The sequence below is a fragment of the Bicyclus anynana genome, chromosome 12 (assembly GCF_947172395.1).
Source record: "Bicyclus anynana chromosome 12, ilBicAnyn1.1, whole genome shotgun sequence".
Classification (NCBI taxonomy): Eukaryota; Metazoa; Arthropoda; class Insecta; order Lepidoptera; family Nymphalidae; genus Bicyclus; species Bicyclus anynana.
In genome coordinates this window covers 4051217-4078997 of record NC_069094.1, presented here as the reverse complement: position 1 = coordinate 4078997, position 27781 = coordinate 4051217, and the positions used below count along the sequence as shown (strand labels likewise).

At 38.9% G+C, this 27781-nt stretch overlaps 1 protein-coding gene across 1 annotated transcript in view; it reads right to left on the bottom strand.

Moving 5' to 3' along the window:
• LOC112043465 (uncharacterized) overlaps positions 1 to 24156 on the bottom strand; it is a 104422-nt gene extending 80266 nt beyond the window's left edge. Inside the window, exons 1-2 of the mRNA XM_024078876.2 lie at positions 23805 to 24156; positions 9513 to 9546 (exon numbers count right to left, since the gene is read on the bottom strand). The gene's annotated coding sequence lies outside the window, so the exon portion shown is untranslated. The remainder of the gene's footprint in view (positions 1 to 9512; positions 9547 to 23804) is intronic.
• Between the last annotated feature and the right edge of the window lie 3625 nt (positions 24157 to 27781).

The window sequence follows — 27781 nt, the reverse complement described above, 5'->3', positions numbered from 1 at the left end:
GACACGAGAATTTTTTATAGTACGAGTATAAGAAGTAACGATAGCTACTATCATTGTGATTGTGATCCAACGGACCATCTTAATTTGATGATATATATATAACAAGATCCCCAAGACTGTGATGGACTTGCCAATGCACAACTTTAAGCAATATGTTAAAAAACATTTACTTAGTCGAGGTTACTACACTATTGATGAGTTCCTTATAAACGATAAAGGTGCTTGAAGGCCATTGGATCAGCTTCCACCTTCACACAGGGAGTAAAACTATAGGAAATTGTAATTGTTATCAATTGTAAATTATAGTACTGTATGACTTTTTCATTTCAAAAGAGCAACTGTTGAGTTTCTTGCCGGTATCTTCTCAGCAGAACCTGCCTTCCGAACCGGTGGTAGAATCTTTACAAATAGTCAACTGACGTGTCAAAAGTGCTTGTAAATTGAGCCTACTTGAAATAAATAAATTTTGATTTGATTTGATAAATTTTATTATTATGGGTCCAAATTTTGGAAAATTCGAATTTTTTGTACAAACTAAAAGCAACAATGTCGTAAGTCTTGAAGGACATAACTAACATCTGGTCGTCTGAGTTCGTCCGGTCGTTGAGGCGTCTCGCTTAGCGCCTGTGACCTTGCGACTCTGTGCACGTGTCACAGCGGTACTCGACGAAGGTTGACACTGACACCGTTTACACATTATCCGATGCGATATACGCACTTGGAAGAATATGCGAATATGAATTAGACATGTTTGTGATGCGAATGTAACTGTATAACAGTGACATTCGTCGTGCCACAAATGAAACTTTTTTTTATTCTTTACAAGTTAGCCCTTGACTACAATCTCACCTAAGTAAGTAATGACGTAATCTAAGATGGAAGCGGACTAACTTGTTAGGAAGAGGATGAAAATCCATACTCCTTTCGGTTTCTACACGACATCGTACCGGAACGCTAAATCGCTTGGCCGTACGTCTTTGTCGGTAGGGTGGTAACTAGCCACGGCCAAGGCCTCCCACCAGCCAGATCTGAACCAATTAAGAAAACCTCAATCGGCCCAGCTGGGGATCGAACCCAGGACCTCCGTCATGTAAATCCACCGCACATACCACTGCGCCTCGGACCCACGCCACTGTATAACGTAATGTATACAATAAATGAAAAATACTTTTTTTTTTTTTACTTACACATAAGGTATTTAAAATTAGTGTAGGGGTAGGGTAGAGGTAGGATAGAAGTAGGGGTAGGGTGGGGGTTGGGTAGGGGTCCGCGAGCATTAGTAGATATTTATATAGATATTTCCTTTTCTCAGATGATTGAGGCATTTGACGCTGCAATAGTGCTTCGGACCAAGGGAAAAGCTTGGCTTAAACGTGTGCCCGCATATTGGAGCCTAAACCCACCACGCTCCTCGGTTGGCAAACACTCAAAACGGAATGTAAATTCAGCCATAAATTGTCAACGTTGTATCGTAATATTGGGGCGCACTAATATATTATATTCGTAACTAGAATTAAGAAAACCTCAATCGGCCCAGCCGGGGATCGAACCCAGTACTTATCTTGTAAATCGTCAAAATAACTATTAAAAATAGTACCACAACTGCGTCAGAAAGGTCGTAAAAAATTAAGATCGACTGTTGCAATTTTAACGCAAGAAGAATAAATAAAAAAAGAATTCCGTGATGCCGCTAAGGCTTTAGGACAAAAACTATGTAAAGAAACTTTCAACTATTCTCTCGCCCGATAGCATTGTGAAACGGTTTGCGAAAGCGTCTGTTGCGACACGAGCCATGACCGACGACTTTTTGACAACGATATCATCTAACCGGTATTCCAGCGATGTAGAACGAGTCTGCGGTGACCAGATCTTCGTCATTTTATAAAAGCTGAGAGTTTTTCAGGCCTTGCCGCTTGCAGGTAAAGTATCAACCAAAAAAGTTTGGGCAATGGTTGCTTTGGGAGATAGCAGATTTTAAAGGTACAAACCCTCAATCTTTCAAATTTATAGCTATAGATTTTGTTTAATGTGCTTCGGGATAGTAAAATGTAAAATTGTGTCCTCAATCACCAAAAATTCAGTTTCGTGGCAACCCAAAGAATATCTAAGTCCGGCCGTCTAATAGTTCAAAAAGAATATCTTCATAACAACTTTTCAGTATTTTCTTAAAACAATGACAGTTGATCGAACACTAAGCGACAGCCGCCACAGAGAACAGCTACAAAGAAAAGTGACTGGTTACATTTAAATAAATATTTATGGTTTTAAATCTGGATCATCTAAATGCCCCATGATGAAAAAAAACCACACACATACAAACGTACACACACTTACATATTGTATGTTGGCTTTGAAAGAATGAGGCAATCTGTCACAGGCACCATCATCACCAAAAGAAGGTCTCAACAATGCTATTTAAAAAAACTTGTATATATGTAAACAATAAAGAATTATATTTGTATACAACTCCATAGTTGCCTACCTATAATAGAAGCATGGACAAGCTTTCAGCTTTTATGATAATTAACGAAAGTCTGCCCATCGCAGGCTCTTATAGATACCAATAACCAATAGCATTTCACTATGGAAGTTCTGTGGTTGCAACGCGCTACATTTTGTATTATTTGTTGGTAAGTCTGTGCGTCCAATTACAGATTAGGATCTGACCTGATGGTACGATAATGTCCGTTGCCGTACCTATTTACAAGACTTCGAAAGAGGGTTAATGTGTAACGTAACCTTCTACGAGTATATCTCATTATTTTGCCCACCTAGTAGCCTGAGCTGTATGACAAATTATATAACATATTTCAACATAAAGTCAGCCACTGACGATTGTCCGATAAAACTGATTGTGTGTTCGTAACGATCGACATGATGTCGTGTACATCGCGACCAACACACGATCAGTTTTAGAGATTTTTGAGATTACTTGATCGTCAGTTGCTGGCATAAGTTATCATAAGATGTCCTGCTTTTTAGAATGAGAATTTCTTCAAACAACAAATACAAACTGCATGCTATTTGTTTTTGAATGCTGAAATGAACATAAGCAAAATTCCAACTTTTAAAAAATTGTTTTGGTTTCAGATAGGTATTTCGACTAGATAACAAAACCTATAATGGAAACAATAAAGGTTTAAATATTATAACTTAAAGATTAACCTCACAGATTGTCTGTCTCAACGTTCCAAGAATAAATTATAATACTCTTAAACATATGCTATACTTTACTTTGTTATTGTAATGTAACAGCACATCAAAAAGAGTTCCAAATCAGCAGAACTAAAGACAACATACTCGTAATACAGGCTAGGCTACATTATCTAATGATTTTGGATTACCTAGTTTGTCAGTTAAATTGTGCACGTTTTGACGGAGGACGTTTTTAACTGAACAGTCGTTCAGTTGAAACTGAAGGTCTGTAGCCAGCATTAGCGCTATCTGAGACGTCACCGGTTCGAGCATCACTTGTTTAATTATTCCCTGTAACAGATAGCTGGGGTTCAGATGTGCAAGAATGCTCGGCACTTGGCAGGTAAGTACTGTATCTCCGTGCTGTAAACTAGATAGAGATGGTGAACACGCCGGTCGGGAACTGGTTCAGGGGGGAGGGGGGCCCCAGACGGAGGGACGTCATTGACCTGCCGCCCCGCCCTGCCCCGCACCGCACACACCCCGCAAACACCCGCGCGGACCGTAACTTCATTGTATTGCACTGCGAATCAAATTCGGTGTAGCGGAGACGTTTTTGCTAACATCGTTCAAGTGAACTCGATTAATCGGCTTTTTGATAGCGGCTACGAGGAATCGCGGTAATCGAAGTCGACGACGTGCCTAACTTTGTTGCGAAACGCTTTGGCGAGAGTTGCTTTGATTTTGCTGTACGAGACACTTATACAGTACATTACTTGCACATTACCTCACAATGCAAACAGGTACCTACCGTATGTACAGAAACATAGTTATAAATTATTATTCTCATGTACATTCAAGAGCCAAGAGAGGATACGACCCTGGGTTTAATTTGGAAAGCGTAGGTTTGAAAACTACTTGAGGAAACCTGCATACCTGAGAATTTTCTTATTTCTCTATATATACGTGTGGGAAGTCTACCAATTCTAAAAAAAGTCTATTGGCTCTCATACGGAAAGGAAACTCGTGCTTAACAGTGAGCCGAATTTGGGTTGTTACTTGTTAATGATGATGTAATTTTACTCCTAACTAAAATTCTCAGTTCGATGGAAACATCTCGATTTTAGTAGATTTACACAAATTCTAATAACAGAGAAGGAACTAGCAAAAACGAAAGCCTTGAAGATGGGTAGATCGATTCAGAGCGCTCTCTTTACCAAACAATATCCCGTCTAATAGCAGTTGTTACTAACCGAGCAACAGTTAAACAAACTTGAAATTGTAGCAAATGTTTTACAGAGAACTCGAACAAAAACAGCCGAAGTCTGAGGCGATAAACAAAAAGTTTACCCCGAAGGTCGGTTCAGTGCGCATTCGTGGAGCGAACGATCATTTCATACTCTTCCTCGAATCCGCTGGGTCAAGTTCAAAATCTAAACGTTACTTGATTTTTATCCCACTTCTGATTCGTATATCCGAATCTACAGCTCTGCTAGGTTACTTGATATGTTTTAAGGAATTTGCTAGATCTTTTAAATATATCTAATAATTACAATTTATCAATTTTCATCAATTAGTCTGTAAGACTGTATTGGATACGATAAATATATAATAGTTCAGTGGGCGGGGATCGACGTAATGACCTCTCGTCTCGGCTCTCGGTGTTGAGATTGGCTCCTTTACGCGCAAATTAGAGATTAATTTGGAGTATCTTTAAGTACACGTGAAAGCTATTTTGATAATAATTTCATTTTGCTTTAAAGTTTTTTTTTATTATTACAAAAGATCCCAAATACAAATCATGCCTACGAGGAATGGTGGCAAGAATACTGGCTCCATTTCCTCGCTGGATAGCAAGCTGATCCTTTGCGCAAAAATGAGCCAGCTCTTTTGTCACCAGTTGAGGCAACTTGCCGCGGTGAAATGATTCGAAGAAATTTTTTGGCATCTATGGCCCAAGGGTCTCCACGGCAAAAGGAACAAATATGTAACTCTCAGTCACAGAGGCATACGTCTTGTGACACTTACCGGTTTCTGCTGCGGCTCCCGGTCTTGATTCTGCCAAGTTATGTAAAGATAATCCAGTGAACCCCCCATAAAGGATTGCTACTTTACTTTCGCAAAAAGATGTGGCAAAGAAATTTTTGGGAAAGGAAAAGAAAAATTACCTACACCCTTAAAACATGAAACGACTGCAAAAATATAAATATTTTAGTATGCAGATGCATAATATTATGAATTCATGGTGCAAAGGTTAAATGTCGTATGGTAAACATGTGCAATGGAGTTGTCGAGACCTCTCGTCGGAATGGGATACATCCCCAAACGCACTTGAGTGTCGAGAGGCATTGGACACATGGCCGATGTGAAATAGGCAAGGGAGTTGTGCCATAATTACTTTCTCAGTACCTACTTAAGAGTATAGTAACTTTGTTTGTGTCAAGGTCCCACAGGAATAGCTTTATAGGGAAAATAACTGGATATTTTGTAAAAGAAAACACACAGCTTTAAACTGTTCTAACGATTATTCAGGATCCAATAATCAAATCCTGACCAAATGACCTTGGAACCACATAAAGCAACCAAACCAAATATGAATTTTCCGGTCTAGACGCCTTCGAGTAATCGGGAAACAACAACAAAAAAACATCAAACTAAATAATTCCACCATTTTAGAAGTAGGTTAAAGATGAGAATCGTTTAAATAGATAATCGATGGTGGGTTTAAGATAGTGAATTCTTTATTGAAGACTATAATATACCACAAATAGTAGACAAGGATTTAATTCAATTTGATACATGAATTTTGAGGAATAATAGATCTCGTTATAAGATCATGTCTAAAATGTTCTTGCGTCTTGATGCTAGCCACAAACGGTCAATTATTCTCACGTTTCTGTAGCACCCACGACTATAATTGATCGTGTGTTGGACACTGCGTACATGATTTGTATAGTATGCCGCGTGGGTACTGCCGTTTGCTTTACAGAAACGTGAGAATAATTGACCGTCATTAGCGACCTTAAAACTACCTTCCTACCGCACAAAGTACCTCAACAGTGTTCTGATTTGAGGGGTACGTTTTTTTTGCTTCAGGTTGACGCGGGGCATTGTTGGATACATTCATTGGAACGTGCAAGTTGTGCAAGGTGTCGCTATTATAGGCAATGGTTATACAATTTAGCATCAGGTGAGACATCTGCTTGTTACTAACAATACAGAAAAAAGAAATAATATAAAGTCCGTTGACATTCATTAATAGGATTTCTGTGTCCGTCATGAGACCAATTACATGAGAATTCGTGTAATTGGTCTCATAAGACTTGTCATTGTTAACGACGTTGCTGTATATAATAAAGAAAAAATATTATCTATAATTATCATTTCAGTAAAATCAACTAAGCTCGCATGTATCATTTAATTACATATAGATTAAGTAATGAATACTAATATTAATTAGCTTTAAATAAACGTCACGACCAATATATTATTTTAGGAAATCATCTAATTGCACACAATGGCAAACTATTTAGTAATATAATATCAGTTAGGAATAATTTATTAGTGAAAAAAGTTAAAATAGTATAGTGAATACGAAATCAAGTAATTTAAGAAATTACTCACAATAGCTAAGTAGTTGGTTTTCGTGCATATCCACTAAAGCTAGTCAAAGTTAATGAATAGACCAGAAGAGTGATTTGCGAAGTTCTCAAACACAATACAGTGTGTGTCCGCAGCCCGTACGCTCTATTCACAAATCAATGTGTATTGTCCCGTATGCCGAGTCAGAGGTCAGTTGGTTCCTTCCTACCCACAATCGTTACAACAAATACAAAGCTTCTATATTTAAATAAATAATGTCTCAATACTCGAGTTGATCTTTGGCCTTCGAAACTGGTGTTCTATTAGGGTTCGTTCGTTATTTTTTTTCCATGTTCTATGTTCCATAGCAGTCAATAAGAGAGATTTTCTTTTATGGTAAATCAGCGTGCATTTGACTACAATCATGCCTGATTATAAGCAATGATGAGAACCTCAATAGCTCAACGGTAAGAGCGGTCTCATCACCGAGGGATGGTACTTCGATCCCCGCCTCGTTGGTCTATTGTCGTACCCATTCATAATACAGTCTTTACCGACTAGTTGGAAGGGAATGGGAATAATGGTCATATTTAAAATATATGACAAATTTAAAAATTGAAAAAAATATATATGATCTAGGATGGGATGCGCTTGCCTTAAATGTGCCTATTCTCTCTTTTGTGTGTTTTGATTATACAATAGGTAGGAAACAACGCCGGATGTGCATTCCACTCTTTATCAGTTCGGAGAAAAAATATTGAGATAAACCTTTTAGATTTATTCAATGTTGTCCTTTGATTCTACACTGGACCCTAAATCCAGAATCGAACTGAAATTGAACCAAACCAGAGACTATAGTACTCGAATACGAAGTATTAGTATTATTACTAAGTAGTATAGTATAGTATCTTTGCGTCCAAAATTCAATTGCGTGTTGCCAGTGATGATCTACGGATCCGAGACTTGGTCGCTAACTACGGGCCAAGCTTATGAGCTATGCTTGGAGTTTCTCTGTGTGATCGAATCAGAAATTAGGAGTTCCGCAGACGTACCAAAGTCTGACATAGCTCAGCGAGTCGCGAAGTAGAAGTGGCACTGGGCAGGCGAAGTTCGAAGAGCCGATGGACGTTGATGTCCCAAGGTGCTGGAATGGCGACCCCTCACCGGGAAGCGCAGTGTTGGTCGACCTCCCACTAGGTGGACGGAGACTAAGCGGTTTGGAGCGAGCCGTTGGATGCTGGCGGCTCGAGAACGATGTGCTTGGAAGTCCATGCAAGAGGCCTATGTCCAGTAGTGGACGTCCATCGGTTGATTAGTATATACTTTAACTAAAAAAATGAGCATTTAACTCAAGCTAAGAGGTATTTAATTCTTCTATGCATAAATCTGTTTTTTTTTTAATTTTCGTTAAATAGACATTGTTACTGAAATCAGTAGCTACTAAATTCTGAAAGCAACTTGCTTCAAATCATGTGCACTAGTGGGTAAAATTACACTTTACCTACAAAGTGAAACGATATTTACGAGCCGCAATAAAAAGCGCCTACAAAAAATGGCGTAGGTACAAAAATGTAGTGTCACTGGCATTATGTAGGCGTCACTGTTCAATGACAGCAAAATGTACGAATAGTCATCAACAGAAATAAATCCATACAAGATTTGATCACAATTTTCTACGAACGTGATTTGCAATTTGGGAATCTGCCTCTATAAATGCTCTATCGAAATCAGGGTGCATTCACATTGGCAAAGAGAAGAAGCGAAACGTTGCGAGATGTTCGTTCGTTCATCATAAAAGTTCAAAATTCGTTCATTTCATTAGGCTTTAGCCATAGTTTACAAACGTTTTGGAAACGTCAAGTTCTTCTGTTTTAAGCCCTTGACGCAAAAAAGGGGTGTTAATTGTTTGACGTCGATGTCTGTCTGTGGCATACGAGTATCATTTTATCAATGTTCGGTTAATATCAGTCCAGCAATGTAAGATTATCAGCTCTTTTCCAAAATGATGTAAAGCTTTTTTAAGGGACACAAAAAAGAGGGAATAAGTTTGACATCCATTGCTATCTGTGTCACCGTAGCTCTCAAACGGATGGCCAGCCAGCCAGTAAGTAAATAATTTCTTTGATCGAGCTCACATAATCATCATCTTTATTAACCCATATTTGGTTCACTGCTGAGCTCGAATATCCTCTCAGAATGAGAGGGGCCACGCTGGCCCAATGCGGATTGGCAGACTTCAGATTTCCTCACGATGTTTCTCCTTCACCGTTTGGACACGTGATATTTAATTACTTAAAATAGTTTTTCTAGAGTTAATCTCATGAGCTTCGGAGGTTTTTATTTATTTCTATTTTCAACGCTAGTTATTTTAGTAGCGGTTCGAAAGTAATCTGCTTAGAGCCATATCGCATAAAAACATGATAACGACATTCCGGTTTCGCTTCTACTCGTTCGGCAATGTGAATGGAGCTTAATTATTCCCAATTAAGTAATGTAGTATGAAAATAATCAACTAATTGATTTTATAAGCTCTTCATAAGCTTCTTAAGTTATTATCTTCTTTTGTTATTCTTAAATTATTATAGGAATATTGTTTGATGGATTATTGAAGTATCGGGAAAATATAGTTCGAAAATATCTCTAAGCTGCTAACAATCTTATTATGAACGTATAAATAAGTATCTTAAAGATGTTTTCCAATATCTACAGCTTTCTTCGTTTTATGTGTTTATTCTTTATGCTATTTAAGTTAGTTCAATGAATATTCGCCGTTATAAATAAACAGATTTGCTTACCATTCGTGATCACTGATGACGACGTTTAGCGAATCTGAAAAAGGAAGTAGTTATAGATTAGAAAGATCTTTCAAGTAAAAATCAAATTTAAAAAAAAGTAATATTTTATTGATAAATAAATAATAAATTTAATAAAATTCACGATGTGTGCTCAAAGTCAGACGATTTTTTTATTTTTTCCTGATTGTGTAAGTGCCGTAGGCTCCTTATGGGACCTCAGCAGCGTCAGCGGGGGGTTTGGGCGAGCGCAGAAGCATCGCCTGATGGGGCCCGAAGGCAGAAGCAGAGTAGATGGGCGGAACGACTCTCTAAGGGCGTCTCCTCTGAGACTCGGACCTCGACTTAGAGGGCCGTTCGGGAAGGGTGTTTTGGCCTGAGTGTATCAGTCCGGGCGCCACCGAGATCGTGAGTTTAAAAGCCCACGTCTGGGTGACGTCAGATGTCAGGTCCTTGACATCATCGTCAGACGATTTAGTGTTTCATAGAATGAAAAACAAACGCTATTCAAAAAATTCCAAATTCGTTTATTTTGAGTAGCCCATTTGGAACGTCAAGTTTGTCCATTTATTTCTATTTATTTATTATTGTCTATTTAATTTATAGATTACTAACGATACAATACGGAAGGTTAGTTCTGCTGCCCACATTTTGTGTTCCAAACATTTCTACTAATTTTAGCTGAATTCTAGTTTTGTGCTTCTCTACTATAATAAGACCTGACTAACATGAACGCTAAAAAAAATATAACCCACCTTCGGCAGTCGGTTAAAAGTATAAAATTTCAAAAGGAATGTTGGCAACGCGTGTAATACCAAAACAAAAACAGATAATGTTTTTGGGTTAAACAAACTACGGAAACGGTGTCACCACTCGCGAGAGTCGTCCGGCACCTGCGGTGTGACTGTGAGTTTGTTTGTGGAGTAAGTGTAAATGGTAGACTTACTCTACTTACTCGTAGATGATAATTGAGTAGACGTTTGTGTATTCTTATACTACCCCGTGCTCCAGCGAGTACGTGTCTAGAGCAGAACCGAGACTAAAGTTTAGTCTATCATTCTATGAATGTTTTCTTTAAAGGTTTTCTGTAAGAGATTGCTTCTTTTTGAAATAGTATCCAAGTTATTTTTTTTATTACAATACATGTACAAATCAAATCCTTTCATTAGATACAACCACAGTATAACCAGTAGGATGACTTCATACTAGAGGTCGAAACGCGAGCTATACCTACGCACCCCGAACGTGGGGTGATCGTAGGGTGAAGACAGTCGCGACTGTGCCGCGGTGACGAAAAAACTAAAACACTCTCGAATAAGAAAGCTTTCATACAAAAGCAATAATTATATTGACGGCCTCCGTGGCGCAGTGGTATGCGCAGTGGATTTTCAAGACGGAGGTCTTGCGTTCGATCCCCGGCTGGGCAGATTGAGGTTTTCTTAATTGGTCCAGATCTGGCTGGTGGGAGGCTTCGGCCGTGGCTAGTTACCACTCTACCGACAAAGACGTGCCGCCAAGCGATTTAGCGTTCCGGTACGATGTCGTGTAGAAACCGAAAGGGATGTGGATTTTTATCCTCCTCCTAACAACTTACCCCGCTTCCATCTTAGATTGCATGATCATTTACTATCAGGTGATATTGTAGTCAAGGGCTAACTTGTACAGAATAAAAAAAAAATCCAGTCATCTGTTTGTGAGCTACAAGGACACAAAAGGGCCTGTGGCAATGTGAACGTCGATTCTCTTTTTACAATCGCTAACGCTTCGAAAAGTAATAAAATAGGAATGACAAATCCGATCGTTAACTTGATCACGTGACCTGTCGATAACTAATGTCTTTCCAATACATTTTTTGACTTCGTAGGGTTTACTATTGTAGAAAGAGAACCGGTGTGGCTGCAGGCCCAGGGTATACAAACTAACAAAATTACACACATATGAAACTTTCGGGAGTTATCAGGGTGTTATTAGTTAGTCAGTCATAAGACCAAGGTTGTCGAAAACAGGTAAGTATGTATTCTTTAATTTGTCAGATATTAAGTAGAGTCAATTCTGTTTCATATTATTCCAGTGAATAAGGATCGATTGTAGGTACTGTTTCGATTACTCATGTAGGAGCGAATTCAGGACCAACATTAGCTTGTCTAGACGTTTAAATCAGATCAGATTCAGTCTAATCAAAACATTCAAAATAAACATTCAACTGACACAAATATAAAAATGAACCGAGGTTACAATAATATGATATAGCTTTTTAATAGGCTAAACGAAAAAATAGGTGTGTGTAGACTTTTTTCGCGGAAAATAAGAAAAACAGATCATAGTTGCGCGAGTTATAATCGACCTTGACATCATATTTTTGTTGCATATAATTCCACGCCGGTTATAAGTAGGTAAGTATAGAACGAAAGTGTTTATCTAGTTCGTACAAACTGACATACATAACGATCGTTTGAATACCGTTCTCGCCTTACTGAAATTAACTAGGCAATAACTGTGGATCTTATTACAGTCCGGGCGGATTAACTTGACACCTGGCTCGTTTGTATGTTTGTACTGCGTTTAGTATTCAGGTGTCAAGTAATGCGCACGAGTTATACAGTTATACAGACTGGCTGCTGGAACGTGAACTTATTGGATGGTGAGAGGCTAGCAATGCGTTCCAGACATTGCTGCGTCATGACATAATAAACAGCATCCAGAAATCGCAGTTCTTTGTTTGTACTCAAATTAGAACCCTATTATTTCGAGTTAAAGTGATATTATGTATAGTTTCTCAGTTCTAAAAAATCATTTAAATGTCAGTAAGTATATTATGTAACCATGTGCCAGGAACTTGGGTTCTCGTACTTCTTTTAAAGATGAAAGATCTAGGTATGTACTAAATCAAAATCATTTTTTTTTCTCTCTGTTGTAAAGTACCAATTTGGTACTTCATAAAAATACTATCTAGCCTTCCATGTAGAACTTAACACCACACTATCACAAAACACTAACTCAAATGGTTTGGTCCGTTTATGTCTTCTCATTGTACCTATTCGTAACGTCTTTGTTCATGAGCAAGAGACATTTTTTGAAATATTTTGTAGACGTTTTCAATTTTAAGGTCATTTTGAATGTACCAAGATGCATTTACAATGTTCCTGAGTACCTTGTTCAGTATCTGGAATCTTTGTATAATTTGGATGTTGCTCTTTTTGGTACAGCCCCACAGCTGTATTCCATAGGTCCAAACGGGCAAAATCAAATATATCTACTACTTCAGTAATTTTTAGTAACTGATATTCAATTGATATTCTCTGCCTAACCCACTCTGAATTAGCACATGAAGCTAAGCAAAACTCAAAATACACCTAAGTATATCAGAATTAGCTGTACCTCTAAACTATTGCAAATTCTATTTAACTTCTAAATTAAAACGTAAAAACCAACCAAAAGCCAGGCATAGGCAATTCTCGGTTCATAAAGCAAGAACAAAGACCACCATCACGAGACTAAAGTTTTAATAAGACAATCTATGCGAATGAAATAAGCGATAAAATACGGCATTTGATAGAGATACGCGGCGAAGATTTTAGGATTACGGTCGAAGTATATTGGCCCCGTCCCCGAGGGTAATCCAACTGATTATAAATTCCGTTTAGAGTCAATTCGCTAGCTCGCAAATTCTAATTTCAATTAACTTTGCTTACAAGTTTAAAATTTTCCTTTTGGGAAGAATTCTCTAGTAGTATTCATCATACGAGCGAGCACGATTCCACAGGGTGTGGATTTGAATCCGGTCCGGGGCATGCATCTCCAACTTTTCAATTGTGTGCATTTTAAGAAATTAAATATCACGTGTTTCAAACGGTGAAGGAAAAACATCATGAGGGTTATATATGCATACCAGAGAATTTTCATAATTCTCCGTGTGTGTGAAGTCTGCCAATCCGCATTGGGCCAGCGTGGTGGACTATTGGCCTAACCGCTCTCATTCTGAGAGGAGACTCGAGCTCAGCAGTGAGCCGAATATAGGTTGCTAAAGATGATGATGATTGAGCACGAGCATTGATATAGTCCCAAGCGGATATTTTTTTTTTATTCTTTACAAGTTAGCCCTTGACTACAATCTCACCCGATGGTAAGAGATGATGCAGTCTAAGATAGAAGCGGGCTAACTTGTTAGGAGGAGGATAAAAATCCACACATCTTTCGGTTTCTACACGGCATCTTACCGGAACGCTAAATCGCTTGGCGGTACGTCTTTGCCGGTAGGGTGGTAACTAGCCACGACCGAATCCTCCCACCAGCCAGACTGGACCAATTACGAAAATCTCAATCTGCCCAGCCGGGGATCGAATTCAGGACCTCCGTTTTGTAAATCCACCGCGCATACCACTGCGCCACGGAGGCCGTCATATATGCAGGATATGCAGGTTTCCTCACAATGTTTTTCCTTCACCATTTAAGACACGTGATATTTCATTTCTGTAAATAAAATGCGCATAACTGAAAAGTTGGAGGTGCATGCCCTGCCTGAATTTGAACCTAAGATCTCCGATTTGAGGTCCCATATTCGACTCACTGATGAGCTCGAGTCTCCTCTCAGAATGAGAGGGGTTAGGCCAATAGTCCACCACGCTGGCCCAATGCGGATTGGCAGACTTTACTCACGCAGAGAATGAAGATAATTCTCTGGTATGCAGGTTTCCTCACGATGTTTTCCTTCACCGATTGAGACACGTGATATTTAATTTCTTAAAATGCACACAACTGAAAAGTTGGAGGTGCATGCCCCGGACCGGATTCGAACCCACACCCTCCGGAATCGGAGGCAGAGGTCATATCCACTGGGCTATCTCTGCTAGTAGTAGATAATGATAATTTATCTTGCTCGTGCCCCAGTCACGTGAGGCACAAATCATCTCAAAGCAACAATATCACAGTCAACAGTGCCAATTCGTCAATGAGGTGCGCGCGCGCAACATGGCCGCGACCAAGATGGCGGCGGTGAAAGTGTTGCGGACGGCATCCGACCGACTCGCTGCCGACTGCCGGCAATGTCGAACATCTATAAAAACTTGAGAGCTGTTGCACAATTTATTAAACTTGTGGCGAATTAAATACGGTTTCTATTATTACAGCGACTATCTATATGAAGTTATACCTGAGCTCGAGTCTCCTCTCAGAATGAGAGGGGTTAGGCCAATAGTCTACCACGCTGGCCCAATGCGGATTGGCAGACTTCACACACGCAGAGAATTAAGAAAATTAGGTATCTGGTATGCAGGTTTCCTCACGATGTTTTCCTTCACCGTTTGAGACACGTGATATTCAATTTCTTAAAATGCACATAACAGAAAAGTTGGAGGTGCATTTTAGGGCTATCAGTGGATATGACCTCTGCCTCCGATTCCGGAGGGTGTGGGTTCCAATGCGGTCCGGGGCATGCACCTCCAACTTTTCAGTTGTGTGCATTTTAAGAAATTGAATATCACGTGTCTCAAACGGTGAAGGAAAACATCGTGAGGAAACCTGCATACCAGAGAAATTTCTTAATTCTCTGCGTGTGTGCAGTCTGCCAATCCGCATTGGGCCAGCGTGGTAGACTATTGGCCTAACCCCTCTCATTCTGAGAGGAGACTCGAGCTCAGCAGTGAGTCGAATATGGGCTGATAATGGAATACATTAAATAGACTGCCAACATCATTACCCTTCCTTTTGGCTTCGCCGTAGCCGGGTAAAAAAGAATATACATTACACAGGTCATTGAGCCAAATTCTAATTTTACCCAAACCTTACGAATCAGAGTAGGTACCTATACCTACACACGCATCTGTAGCACACATTAATATTCAAAACAGATTTCGATGCAATGCAAAAATTTTAGTTATCGTAAACACGATCTGTTTAAGAGGTAGCAGTAAAACTCTTTATAAACAATTTTATGCAAGTAATATTTAACGTAAGTATCAAAAGACGGTTACAATTTGAAAATCGCTTTTATCTTGCAAATCGTAAAATATACGTAAACGATAACAATGTATACCTACCGCCTATCGCAATCTCAGACCAATTATTGTATAGGACCTGCCTCGCTAGACGTTACTTTTCTGTCAAAGTATATGATCAACGATCTAATGCGATTATAAAAACTGTCTCTATAGTATCGATGTTAAATAGTTGTAATCGTGTTCGTCGGTTAAAGAGCTCCGTAAAAATACGTTTTTGTGTAATTGAATTGTATAAAAAACGGGCAAAAACTTCTAATTTAGTTTAAGATATATACCAAATCTAAGCTCGTTTACCTCAGAAAATGACAGACAATTTTGTTCGTGACTATGAGTGCGATACAGATATAATTATATATATATAATTATATAATTGGTCTGAGATCGCAATGTATAATATAAATATTTCGGTATATGTATGTAACCATAACCTTCCATACATAATCTGTAGTGTAGTGATGCGCGGTGTGAAGTGAAAAATATACCAGTTCTGCCTTATAACGTAATTTCCGTTTCAATCGACATGAAAACACTAATAACGTGTATAAATAATAAAATCTAGATTGTTTTTGTTGTGGTACTTATACCCTATACATATAATCTACTAGCTGACGCTGCGCGGTTTCACGCGCGTGGTTCCCGTTCCCGTAGGAATACGGGGATAATATATAGCCTATAACCTTTCTCGATAAATGGGCTATCTATCACTGAAAGTGTTTTACAAATCAGACCAGTAGTTCCTGAGATTAGCGCGTTCAATCAAACAAAAAAACAAACTCTTCCGCTTTATAATATTAGTATATAGTATCCTACTAACATTATATACGTGAAAGTTTGTACGGATGTTTGTATGTTTGGATGTTTGTTACTCTTTAACACCGCAACTACTGAACCGATTTGGCAGAAATAGATTTTACTCTGGATTAACATGGGCTACTTTTCATCCCTGAAAAATCCATGGTGCCCGAGGGATTTGTGAAAAACTAAATTAACCCACACGAAGTCGCGGACGTCCTCTAGTTTTAATATAAATTCGCGGAATAAGCAGATGGTCAACGTGACATCCTTTAAATTAGCAATATAATCAACAGAACCTGCCTACCGAACCGGTGGTAGAGTCTTTACATATAGTTAAAATTGACGTTTGAAAGTGCTTGTAAACTAAGCCTGCTTGAAATAAATGATCTTTGATTTAATTCGAGTCCAACTGGAAGTCAACTTAATAGGAGTACCTCTACATAAATGTACAGTTGGTGCTATAGCATATTCTTGATAATTTTACGTATTATGGACTTCATAAGGCAACTGTCACCCGCACCATGTTACAACGCACATGGTATAGGTACTTTTAAAACAAGTTCTTGACAGACAGACAAACGAACAAAGTGATCCAAATACGAATATCTCCCGTTTTTAACCGACTTCCAACAAAGAGGAGGTTCTACGTTTGGCTGTATTTATGTTTTTTTTATGTATGTCCAGCGATATTTCCGTCATTTGTGGACTGCTTTTAAATATGGGGGACATATGGATGGATGCAACATACAAAGAAGAAAGTGTTGTTGGTTTCGACAATAACAAACGGTTTCGGTTCGGTCAAACGAAATATCAGCGAAATAACTTAACAATATAAATGTGTTTATTCACATTATTATGTAAATATTTTTATCGATAACAATATAAATATACTATTAACAGCGCAACACTACTTTGTGAACACATATCCATGGCATGTAATTAAAATCTTTACAATAGTCTGCGGTTCTAACAAGACGAGCGACCTTGAAGCGAGCCGACAGTCCAACACTATTTATAGAGTACCCAATAGTGTTGTTACAATTCCGTTGATATACAATCATCGCGTTTGAGAATATGTAAAGATTTTCAAAGTAAAGTATCTGGCAATTAATAAGCCGCTGACGTTGATGCATTTTTTTTTTTTATTCTTTACAAGTTAGACCTTGACTACAATCTCACCATAAGTAAGGCAAGTGATGATGCCATCTAAGATGGAAACGGGCTAACTAGCTAGGAGTAGGATAAAACCTTTGCGGATTCTACACGACATCGTACAAGAAAGCTAAGTTGCTTGGCAGTACGTCTGTCCCGGTAGGGTGGTAAATAGCCACGGCCTAAGCCTCCCACCAGCCAGACCTGGACCAATTAATAAAACCTTAATCAGACTAGCCGAGGATCGAACCCAGGACCTCCACTTTGTAAATCCACCGCGCACCACTGTGCAACGGATACTTCAATATCAATAGAAATCGGAAACCTAAGTAAGATCCCTAATTCATCCTTTAGCGAATCCGTTAGATCGTCTTAGTGAGGAGAAAGGACATCCTAACCTTAATTCATAACACTCAATCAACAGATCGACTTAGTTTTCTCGCCCGGCGGTCTGGGATATCCTTATCCCAGACCGCCGGGCGAGAGAGGGTGAAATTGAACGAGATCTTCCCATCTCTCAGCCATTCAGCTTCCGCTATAAGGCCGTGAATCATCATTCATCGCTTGACACTTGCACGATTTAAGGCGGAATTATATTTGTCAGACGTGTCGTGTCGTGACGCATCAGAATCGTATGATACATTTTGTATTATAGCCTCAATAGCTCAACGGTAAGAGCGATCGGACTCATCACCGAGGGTTCGATCCTCGCCCCGTTGGTCTATTGTCGTACCCACCCCTAGCACAGTCTTTCCCGACTAGTTGGAGGGGAATGGGAATGTTGGTCATATTATAAAAAAAAGATATGGCAAATATTGTTTAAAAAAAAAATTATAAACAGCTAAAGTTTATAGTGTCATAGGGGCTAGGTAATCTCTGGATCTACTGAGTTTGAAAATTCTTTTACCACTACAAAGCCACGTTATTTGTGACTGTCACAGGCTATATTTTATCCCCATATTCTCACGTGAACGAGAACTACTACTAGCGGATTAAACCGCGGCTGTCGGCTAGTTATACATATAAGTACGGTTCAGTAACAGAATGTGTGTTTTCGTCGACTCAAATACTGTAAAGAACATTTTGGATTTTCGTTCGAACACTTTGTAAATACTCGGACATTTTTTGATGTTCCTAACTTGACTTAAAATGGCTACACCCGCTATTGTTCCAAACAAGTACAAAGGTATGCCCCACTTCGAAGCTGGAGCGCGGTTAATTAGAAACACGAATCGGATTCCAAGCGTCCTGATGTCCGATAACCCTTCGCCCTCGTCAGAAATACCTATTGTCATAGAGTAATTTCGCACAGAAATGCAACGAAGCGAAGCTTCAACCACCTAAGACTTAATTAAAACAATGAACTGATTTTTATAGATAAGATAAGGCCTAAAAAGGCTAGATAAAAGAGTTTCCTTTTACCTGACTACCTACCGATAGAGGGTATAATGCTTTTTTAGTACTACTACTTGTATGTCGCATTTTTTGTATCTTTCAATTTTCACACGCTCAACCGCCTAATAATAAAAATCAAAAATTTATTTCAAAATCAAATTTTTAAATCGGCCGTGAGTAGGCAAAACAAGTCACTAAATTTGACGTATATTAATTTGACATATAAAAATGACGTATTTGACATATAAAAAATTGAAATGCTATGTAACAAATGTCATCCACTTCGTGGATATCATACAGTGGGTAGAAGACATTTCTCAGTTGATTTAATGTTTATTTTAATAGGTTGGCTTGGTGTAGTTTTTTCACTTTATGACTAGACTTGACCTTGATTGGTAACATTCCAGAACGTCTTCACTTGGTGACCACATTGCGCTTCTCTGCACAACAACTCTATGCCTGTAAGTATTACGTGGTGGTGCGATAAAGAGCGGACATCGAGACAAAGTCGCGGCCGTTAACCCCCGCTATCAGCTGGCGACATCGCGCGGCTGCGGGGAAATTATCTTTCGTGCAATATTTCGGTCATTCACTAGTGTACCGAGAGAAACCGAAAACATTGTGGAAATCTGCTGGTGGGAGGCTTCGGCCGTGACTAGTTACCACCCTACCGGCAAAAACGTATCGCCAAGCGATTTAGCGTTCCGGTACAATGTCGTGTAGAAACCGAAAGGAGTGTGGATTTTCATCCTCCTCCTAACAAGTTAGCCCGCTTCCATCTTAGACTGCATCATCACTTACCATCAGGTGAGATTGTAGTCAAAGCTAACTTGTAAGAAATAATAAAAAAAAGACACTAGCAGACGCTACGCGGATTCACACGCGTTGTTCCCGTTGGAATGGGAATACTTAAAATAAACATATATTAAGTATATTAAGCTCTTCGATAATAAGTAAATATATAAAATAATAAATGAATCCAATAAACTCAGTATACAGCAGAGAAAGTGAAATATTAAGAAAATGTATGTAAACATTAAGATCCGGCTGAATCACAAAACTTCCGCCCATTAGCGAATTCCGAGTGTCTCATCCGCTTTTATTATTTGATTGTTCTTTGATTTTCATTTTCCTTCTTCACATAAGTATAGATTATTATCGCAGAGTTTAATTATTAGTTTTTCATGAAAGTTTTTATTAGAACATTTATGAAAACCTCGCAACCAAAACCGTTGACTCGATACGAAGCGGAGCGTCCGTAGCAAAAAAGAAGTCTAGTGTAGGTATAAACTGGCAACCCACTCCATCGACTCTGACATAAGCGGTACGAGCCTTAGCATCAAAGAAGTGTAGTGTATTAACTGGCAACCCACTCCGTGGACTCGGACATAAGCGGAACGAGCCTTAGCAACAAAGAAGTGTAGTGTATAATCTGGCAACCTACTCCGTCGACTCGGACATAAGCGGAACGAGCCTTAGCAACAAAGAAGTGTAGTGTATAAACTGGCAACCCACTCCGTCGACTCGGACATAAGCGAAACAGCCTTAGCAACAAAGAAGTGTAGTGTATAAACTGGCAACCCACTCCGTCGACTCGGACATAAGCGAAACGAGCCTTGGCAACAAAGAAGTGTAGTGTATAAACTGGCAACCCACTCCGTCGAGTCGGATATAAGCGGAACGCGCCTTAGCAACAAATAAGTGTAGTGTATAAAGTGGCAACCCACTCAGTCGACACGGACATAAGCGGAACGAGCCTTAGCAACAAAGATGTGTAGTGTATAAACTGGCAACCCACTCCGTCGACTCGGACATAAGCGGAACGAGCCTTAACAACAAAGAAGTGTAGTGTATAAACTGGCAACCTACTCCGTCGACTCGGACATAAGCGGAACGCGCCTTAGCAACAAATAAGTGTAGTGTATAAACTGGCAACCCACTCAGTCGACTCGGACATAAGCGGAACGAGCCTTGGCAACAAAGAAGTGTAGTGTATAAACTGGGAACCCACTCCGTCGACTCGGACATAAGCGGAACGCGCCTTAGCAACAAATAAGTGTAGTGTATAAACTGGCAACCCACTCAGTCGACTCGGACATAAGCGGAACGAGCCTTAGCAACAAAGATGTGTAGTGTATAAACTGGCAACCCACTCCGTCGACTCGGACATAAGCGGAACGAGCCTTAACAACAAAGAAGTGTAGTGTATAAACTGGCAACCTACTCCGTCGACTCGGACATAAGCGGAACGCGCCTTAGCAACAAATAAGTGTAGTGTATAAACTGGCAACCCACTCAGTCGACTCGGACATAAGCGGAACGAGCCTTAGCAACAAAGATGTGTAGTGTATAAACTGGCAACCCACTCCGTCGACTCGGACATAAGCGGAACGAGCCTTAACAACAAAGAAGTGTAGTTTATAAGCTGGCAACTTCGGCCTCTGCCGTCGCGGCCGACAGCGCGGCGCGACCTACTTGCTCCTAGCGACGAAACCGTGCGCCTTCCACATTAGCACTGCTCAAAATAAACGAATTCTTCATAAATGTTGACTATAACAAGCATAGAGATCGATTACTTTCGATTAATTAAATTATTATTTATTAGATTTAATCATACGGCAATATTCGGCAAAATTTACATCATAATTTGCAATTCATATTATATTGTCATTCATTCATAAGAAAATATCGAGGAGGAGGATCTACCTATTGTAGGAGTTCAGTGTTGTATATAGTTCAATTTTAACATACGAGAAAGTTTGTGACCTACATAATAATTATGTACCACAATTAATGTCTTATAGGACAATTCTTCAAATAAATGAAAAGCACGCACTCACGCACACAAAAAATTCTCGCTCTCTTTTTTGGTTCCGTACCCAAAGGAAAACTTGGGACTCTATTACTAAAACTCCTCTGTCTATCCGTCCGTTAGTCCGTCCTACATGAAATGAAACGTGATTAACAATCACGGTTCATGAGAAAGCTGAAATTTTCAAAGATTATAAAAACAAAATAAAACAAATATTTAAGGGGCCTCCCATACAACAATTTTTTTGCCGTTTTTATAGATAGTAGATTAAAATATAATGACACCCGTCGTGCGCAAGGCCGACTCGCTCTTGGCCGATTATTTATAAGATAGTAAGTAAGTACCTAAATGGATTTTTTGCGGATTTTTTATTAGTTAGTTTGTTCATTACAATTTGTTTGAAAATTTATTAATTATTAACGATGTTATCGTTTTAGGAAGGTTAGATATCACCAAAATTCGAGATACTCTTAGTTAATTTAGAGGCCTTTTTTATCTCTTCTTGAAGTACTACAAATACATAAAAACACTAGATAAAATATTCTAAAAAAAAGTTCGCTCTTCCGTTTGCGAAACTTTCGAGTGCCAAGGCACTCGTTGATCAGGGCTCCTGACTAAGGAACCATCTCAAGGATTACTGCTTTCGGTACCCGACCCTTAATCCAACATTCAAGCGAAAGCTTTTGTTGTTGATTGAGGTTTTTCGCTATAAGACGATTGACTCATGACTGAAACGACTATCGGAACAATAATTCAACATGGCGGTAATCTCGTGACTCTTGCGCAAGGTTAAAAGGCCATAATTATTATGCGTAAATAATAATTATTTACTAGCGCCAAGTTCAGACTAGGTGATTGATATTATGTATACCCTCAGACCAATTATAGAAGGAACTGACGTTTCGAAAGTGCTTGTAAACTGAGCCTTCTTGAAATAAATGAATTTTGAACAGTAATTGTATCGCACCCAAGTTCACGAAAAAAATTGCCTGTCATTTTATGAGGGAAACGAGCTTAGTTTTAGTATAATATTAGTAATACTAAACTTGAAGATTATGCCCGTTTTTTACACCATTCAATTAAACAAGAAGGAATTTTACGGAGCTCTTTAACCGACGAACACGATTACAACTATGAAACATCGATACTATAGAGACAGTTTTTTATAATCGCATTAGATCGTTGATCATATACTTTGTCAGAAAAGTAACGTCTAGCAGGGCAGGTCCTATACAATAATTTGTCTGAGTGTATATCTAGTAATGCATAAGGCTCGAAATACGCCATAATCACGACTAAAGTGGCTTTGAAGACAAAATTATTTGTCGAATAGGGGATTTCTACCAAAACATAGCATTATGTTCTCAACTTCTTTAACCAGTGTTAGGAAAAAAGTTTGAAGCATGAATACAAAACATCGCCGGACTCTACTTTCTATAGAACTGCAAAAAGTAGGCCCTTAATGTGCATTAATAGGTATTAAACCCAGTTTTCTTTAGTTAACCTACCTAGAGTATCTAAAATTCAATATAGGTAGGTACAACTAACCCGCTGTTCACATTAAATAATATCAACTCTAATAAAATTACGCGTCGAGAAAGCTGGATGCTGATATTTCGCAATACTGTTCTCGGCAAACGATTCAAAAAAACTCGTTCCTGTGGGCCTTGGCAACACTTGGCCACTTGCCACGCCCATCCAGACTTGCTGGAAAGCAGTTTCACAGCCAAGTCGTTGCTTGTAATTAACCAACTGTCAATTTTAACCTATTATCAACGCAATCTGCTGATTCTAGTCAAGTTTCTTTTACGTTTTTTCGCTTAACTGTATAAATAAAAGAACAGCTGCTTTTTCGAGGAACAATAAAGTTACGCTTCCTCGTACGTAACTCCTCAATCAAGATAAGTAGTGACATTGAAATTTGTTTAACTTAACGTTTAGTAACATAAGGCGGCTCGCTAATTAAAAATTGAATAGGTAGGTTTATTTTTTTTTACAAATAAATTGAATACAATTGAATCGAGAGCACAATTAGTAAATTAAAAGTTATCGCTTATTGACGACATAGTTACAGCGGCACAGATAACGGAACGTAATTAAGTATAATTAACTGCCAAGTGGTTTGAAAATGATGCACTCGCTTACTGTATTCTTTTGCGTGTAGACTGTAGAGCTTCAAGGAACACCGCGTGACACCAGTCCGGTTCAATTCCACGTAGACGGTTCGTAGTTCTCACGAGAAGTATCCACAGAGCGTCAAGGATCCACGACGCAGTCGTTTTGGACAACGTCGCGTAAGCAGTCACAAGCACTCTCACAGAATCAATTCAACACTACACCATCTGCACGGCACTGATCCGTTGCGACGAAGCGTATCCAGTTTTTTTTTGTACAAGAGTTTTTTTTAGTAGACGTACGAAATAAAAGTCGGATTCAACTGTAATTAACGAGCGACACGAACACTTACGCGTACAGACCGCTGAAAACTGGTAGTTTGTCGACGATAAAACCCGATTGCGCGCCGACCGGCCCTGGCAGGAGGGTAAAGAGGGGCAGCGAGGTCTCGTTCACTCTCGCGGGCACACGTTAAGGAGGGGACAAGGAGGCCAATAACAGCCGAACGAAGCTCGCCGATCCCGCTATGATTGCTACGATTCACGACACCACGCGCGGGCGGCTGTGGCCTGTGGATGACGTGACGGATGCCTTGGAGTTTGGGCTCAATGCTCATCGCTACGTTGATAGCATATTGGCAAACATCGCACACGTCACCGTGCGTGCATCAAGTACGATGTAGAGTTTAATTTATAAACAACATTTGTTAACAATATTTATTGTAACCATTGTGTCTATATTTGAAGTGTAAAACTGCACATCTACATCTGTCATCTACTATGTTTTTATCATTACCTCAACGATTTTTAGGTACACAACAAGATGTTTCGGCACCATGAACTGCTCTACCAACATTTGAACGCGGGTAGTATCTAAACAATTAAGACAGAGTCTCCGATTCCGGAGAGCGTAGGTTTTATAATATGTCATAGCGGCGAATTGGGACACCGTGGTTGACTATTGGCTTAACCCCTCTCATTACTGAGGAGACTCGAGCTCAGCAGTGAGCTGAATATGGGTTGATAATGATGAAGATGATCTAAACAATAAATAACTGAAATACTTGTATCATTTGAATATTAATTTTCTCACTTTGTTTAACAGTAACGTAAATAGGTTGTAATCGTAAAATTAATAAAACTAGGTACGTACCCGGTATTCCTTAACATAAGTATTGATCTGGAACGGTTGTTGAGCCATATTCGACGTGTTTAGCCGCACGATTCCCATCAAACCAACAACACTACATCAACAGCTATTCAACGAGCAATAAAACTCCGTTAGAACTAATTTGCATTCAGCAAAAACTCTTTGAGGCAATTTCTCCGCGGGAATTTTTTTGCGCGTTCCACGCTATCGAGGTTTGCACGGGACATTAGCGGCGTGGCACACAGAAAAAGATTATTTACACGAGCAATTTATTGAAATCTAGTTATATAAATCTTTTTCTAAACAAACCTTCGTCTGAGGTCTTAACAGTCTTCTGGAGAGCATTTATCTAACTAATTTACATGTTAAATTGTCAAGCCGTATCACCGTTGAGACTGGATATTAACATAAAATTGAAAATTTCGAAATTTTCCCGAAGATTATGAAATTATTAATTACACTCTCGATCAAGTCATCAACATTCTCTTTCAGTGCGCTTTTATTTGAGACTCCACTAGAGTATATGTATTTGCAGTCATTCGGTTATTCTTCGCCAATTTCACCCCACACAACTTTTAAACGGCTCAACCGATTTTCATCAAACATGTCTAAGATCACTCGCACATAAGTCATCTTTTGCGCAAAATTAACAAAATTGAAATCGCTTCATCCGTTCGGGAGGTATGGTGCCACAGACAGACTGATAGACAGATAGACACGTCAAACTTATAACACCTTTTTTTGCGCTGGGGGTTAAAAATAAGCACATTACCTACTCGAAACATGCATTTACGGCTGGTAAAACATTGAAACCGACAAAACTCAATGTCTACACTCGTTGACTTTTGAAGAATTCATGACGGTAATGGAAGTCAGCAGTGCTGACTACTGTTGCAGATCCTGGGAGATATAAGAGAAGAGTGGAGTTTATGCGATAATAGTCTAATTTGCCCTGTAATTAAGGCTTCAATTGCGAAAACCTTACTCTCGGTTCCTCCTTTAGAAACATCCTCCGTCATTATAGTAGTATGCACAGAAGTCATTGCTTTTTCTCTATACCTACCCGCATTTACGTACATTCATCCGACGTTTACCATCGTTTCGTTCGCACAACTTTCCGAGTTATTGTATACAGCTTTTAAAGCGTGAGAAATTGGTTTTTGTGTTACCACAGAGATTTTCTAAAGAATATACAGTAGGTAGGTATAATGTAATTAGAAACAAAGAAATCGTGGCGCGGAAGTATCAAGTAGTTAGATGAAATATTATTATTTAAGTAGTTAATTGAGTAAGTAGATACTTTAAAATTTTCAGCTTTTATTAGTTATTGACTTGCCAAATCCTTAGTCTTCAATTGTAGAATGTTGTTGTGATTATCGTACAATACCATTTGTTTTAGGATTTAAACCATCGTGAGTGTTATTGCTATTAACTGATTATGAATACAAATCCACATCGTTTGGATCGTGCCGCGTTGCAAGAACCAGCTCATAACTAAGGGCCTCGTATGGGTTCGAAACTAGTCGTGCATACTCCGAACGTTGTATCACTTGAGTTTTAGCCGTGTTTCATAATCAGTTAATATCGTCTGTCTGTCCGCGGTTTAGCACAGAGACTATTACTACTAGAAAGCTGTAATTTAGCATGAGTATGTACATTAATAACCCTTCCTGCAGTCGGGTAAAAATATGAACAAAGTTATAAACTAAAATCTTGGGGTATTTTTAGGGTACCCCTACATTTAAAGTGGGGATGACTTTTTTTATTTTACTTTAACTTTGTACTTATTCACTTTGAATTTCTTGCCACCAATGCTATTCAATTTGAATTTCGTTTTTATTTTTACCTATTTTTGAGTAGGTTAAAAAGTCGCGATTTTTTTTGTTTTCCGTGTCGCAGCGTCGCGTGTTTATAAAACATTTTAAAAATGTAGTTTGTTTCATTGTGACTGAAGAAGACTATGATTAATAAACGGAGCTCAATGCTGTTCGCACACTACGGATGAGCCGCATGCCCGTGTCGAGTAAGGCTCATTTTTGTATAGCTAGATATTAGTGTCATCATCATCATCATCATCATCATCATCATCATCATCATCATCATCATCATCATATATATATATATATATATATATATGTATATGTATTTGTATTAGTTGTAATATATTATGTAATACATATGTAAATTTTAATATTATATTTACGTATATATTATATTATATTTATATATTTTTTTTTAAATTATTTATATATATAAATACATATTTTGCACCTCTCAGTTCTCTCGTCAGGGGTTGCCTGGTAGAGATTACTTATAGTAATAAGGCCGCCTTTGCATGCTAAGTTTAATTAATGTTTTTAATGTTTCAATTTATAATTGTATTTTTGTGTGCAATAAAGTATTTCTTCTTCTTCTTCTTCTTCATCATCATCATCATCATCATCATCATCATCATCATCGTCATCATCATCATCATCGTAATCAGCCGATAGACGTCCACTGCTGGACATATGCCTCTTGTACTTACAAGCACAATGGTCTCGAACCGCCTTGATATCCTCTGTCCAACTATTGGGGGGTCGACATACACTGCGCTATCCGGCGCAGGGTTGCCATTCCAGGACCCCAAAATCCTCTTCGAACTATGTGGCCGGTCCATTGCCACTTTAGCTTCGCGACTCGCTGAGCTATGTCAGTGACTTTGGTTCGCTTGCGGATCTCCTCATTACTGATTCGATCACGCAGAGAAACTCCACTCCAAGAAACTCCACTCCAATAGCTCGCTCCATCGCCCGCTGAAAGCCGCCGTGACTTTAAGCCTTCTAATAAGGCCCATAGTTAGCGATATTACCGTCACG